The sequence below is a fragment of the Pogoniulus pusillus genome, chromosome 23 (genome assembly GCF_015220805.1).
Source record: "Pogoniulus pusillus isolate bPogPus1 chromosome 23, bPogPus1.pri, whole genome shotgun sequence".
In the NCBI taxonomy this organism is placed as follows: Eukaryota; Metazoa; Chordata; class Aves; order Piciformes; family Lybiidae; genus Pogoniulus; species Pogoniulus pusillus.
Genome location: NC_087286.1, coordinates 12,091,754 through 12,094,877, shown reverse-complemented (window position 1 = coordinate 12,094,877; position 3,124 = coordinate 12,091,754). Strand labels below are relative to the sequence as shown.

Sequence of the window (3,124 nt, the reverse complement as noted above, 5' to 3'; positions counted from 1 at the left end):
CAATTTTATTTGGAGGAAGAAACAAATAAAGGTGGGGTAGGAATTCAGACCTCCTTATTTTTTTCTGTTTGTCTACTAAGAGTATGATGCTTTCATGCTGTGTACACAGCCAGGACTGATATTTCACTTTTGGTCAGAGAAATGGAAAGATGGAACCAATGTGACAACTTCAGTTCCTGTTAGGGGCATTTAATGGGCATTAGACCAACAAAAAAATTTAAGGAGATATTTGAAAGAAGAAAGGAGGTTGAACTAGAGAGGAGAAAACACAGAGGTTTATTGCTCTTATTGCATTAGCAGTGGAAAACCTGGACTGCAAAAGCTTGAGCCATCAAAATAAAATCAATTGAATCATTTGTTTGAATTAAGCTTACAGATATGGCATAGATACTGTGCACAGCTGTACCTTCTTTATGCAAGGAATCTCCTTACTTGGTATAAATTAACCTTTGAGAAATACTCAATCAACAGCAAAATGGAGACAGTCTCAGTGGCTATTATCATGGAACACCAGAGAGTATGTTAGTAGGAAAGAAGGAAAGAGGAAGGAGGAAAATGAGCTTGGGCAAAACATCCTTTTGAATTCCAGTTTTCAACCATAAGTCAACAGGGCTTCGCCATTGACCTTAGCAAGCATCAAATCAGGCTGAAGGGTGATTGAAGGATAAGGGGTGGGGGAAGGGTAAGCCAGCTTCCTTCCTAGAACCATGTTGATTCCTGTGAGTGGGGTTTTTTGACCATCATTATACTATCTGAGTCGGGCACAGGGAAAGCAGGTAGGTAAAACAAGCATTTATTCACAGTGATATTCTATCAGATCCTCTGTCTTCACTGATCGCCCATGCTCTGAGGACAGCTCTGCAGTATGCAGAGAGCTCCCTGTGCCGAAGGTGTTAACCTTCTGCAGTGACCCGAGATGGAGAAATGACTAAGCAAGGCAACAGGGCTGCTCAGAAATTGCAGATGTCACTCTTTAATGCAGATAAAGAATCTCTTTCTGTACCTTATTTTGTCTTTCACGATCCATTTTAGCAGTGGGTGATGCTGAATTTTTTGGAAAGCAAAGAACTCCAGGGAGAGAGATGTAACAGTAAAGAAAAACTGCAGATAAGGCTGTGAGTCACTTTTCCAGTTGATCTAAATCGCTGTCATCCCAGCTGCCTTCATCAGAGACATTATGACTTACACATGCTGAGGATTCTACCCTGTATTTCCAGGAATTAATGAAGAGTGCATGACTCAAAATTTTGTATTATATTTATGCTGTATCTCTAGTCTATTTTCTTAGGAGGAGGAGGAGCAGTATGGCTTTAGGTACAGTCTGTATATTGATACATGGTTATCATTAACCATCTTTTGGTACATGATGCATCTCTTATTAATAGATGAACTTCCCAGCTGTAAATGTCAAGATAAATTGATTGGCCAGCTGGTACTTCGGTGATACAGGGTTTCTCCAAAGTATCCAAAGCTTGAGGTGGGGGAGGGGAATCATTTTGTTTTAACCAGGACTCAGCATTACTTAGTACAACAAGGACTGGTAATAGAGCAAATCTGATTAACACACCCAGGTTGTGCCCCAATGCCTCAGGCCCCCATGACCCCCTCTCTCTAAACAAAACAAAACACCCACAAAACAAACAAAAATACCCCAAACAAAACCCATTTTCCTTTAATTGCAGATTCTGGCCTGCCAACGTTTCCTTTCCTGACACCAACACCCCGCACGGGGCACCCCTCGGTGCGGGGCGGGCCGGAGCTGAGATCCTCGGACTGGGAACCTCCTTCCCTAAGGCAACGGCAGCAGCCCGAGGGAAAAGCGCTGTGCCCGGACGGCGCTCCGGACACCTCCGAGCTTATTGCTGCAAATCAAAATACGTGTGGAAAAACAGAAGAATAAATCAAACCGATCGGCATCTAATCTGGGGACAATCTGTAGGATACGCCCCTCTTCATTCCGCAGTTCCTTGACAGACTTGTCACAGCCTCAGTGATCCTGCTCAAAGAACTTTGGTTCACCTGCAGGAAAACAGAGGGCTGAACCTGACACCATGTGCTCCTAACAGGAATCCCTGTAAAAACTCTGCCTCTTTTTTTGTTTAGCATCTGGGAGAAGCGATGGGGAAAGGAGAGAGGCTGGATTTTTGGAATTCTTTCTTTGTGAATCAGCAGATAGTGCTCTGGAGCTGGGAATGTTTCCTCTTGGATTGACTCCATCTCCTTTTTTGGTCTGCAAGCCCTTGAGGTTAATGGTTGGGGTTGGAGAAGTTGGAGCACATGGTAGTGCTTTGAATATGAAAAGAGGAATTTGCACAATATGAGCGCATTAGTCATTTGCAGTTCACTAATTATCTGTTTTATGTTAATGCTAATGCTCCATGTAAGTAAAGTAAATTAACACGATAACATAAAAGAAGCAATTAATGGAATATATAATATTTGTAGCTATAATAAAACTGATTTCATTCCATACACAGAGAAGTGTCTATTTAGGTCTTGGAAATAAATGAGGGGCTTGCTGAGACCTTGCTGCTCTAAGTAACACCAAGGACAGACTCACATGACATAATATTGTTGCCATAGTAACAGGGATGTGCACCAGCGGTATCATACCCATATATCATTAATTTAGTGCTCTGCTAAACACAAAATAATACCTTTCCTAATTATATTGTGCCTTTGATTCTTAAGAATGTAACACCCCTATTACCTAGAGTCAACAGCATGAAATGTGAGGGGCAATGGCTATCAGAAGATACAACTTCACCAAGACATACAGCTGCTTGTACACTTCCTTGGATACCAGAAAGAAACGCAATCTACATCCACAAGTCTTCCATATCCACAAGTCTCTCCTAATTGTCCTAAATATGCCACTGAGGAAGCTAATTGGATATGTGCCATTTGGCAACATCCTTCTTTACAGTATTCCTGAGGCTCTGTGATATCAGCCACTTCCCAAAGCTTGGAGGCTCAGCTTGATTTAGAACTGCATCTGGTGCTTTTGGGAAGCACAGTTGATATCAGCAACCACACTGCACACACACAACTTCCCGAATATCACATCCATACCCAGAATACTCAGAACAGCAGCCAGGAAAAGGGAGAGAAAACAAAAACAAAA

At 42.2% G+C, this 3,124-nt stretch overlaps 1 long non-coding RNA gene across 1 annotated transcript; it reads left to right on the top strand.

Moving 5' to 3' along the window:
- Positions 1-473: 473 nt before the first annotated feature.
- Positions 474-2,677, top strand: LOC135185819 (uncharacterized). Its single transcript, XR_010306634.1, has 2 exons — positions 474-776; positions 1,683-2,677. It is a non-coding gene; the product is annotated as an uncharacterized LOC135185819 (long non-coding RNA).
- Positions 2,678-3,124: the final 447 nt, after the last annotated feature.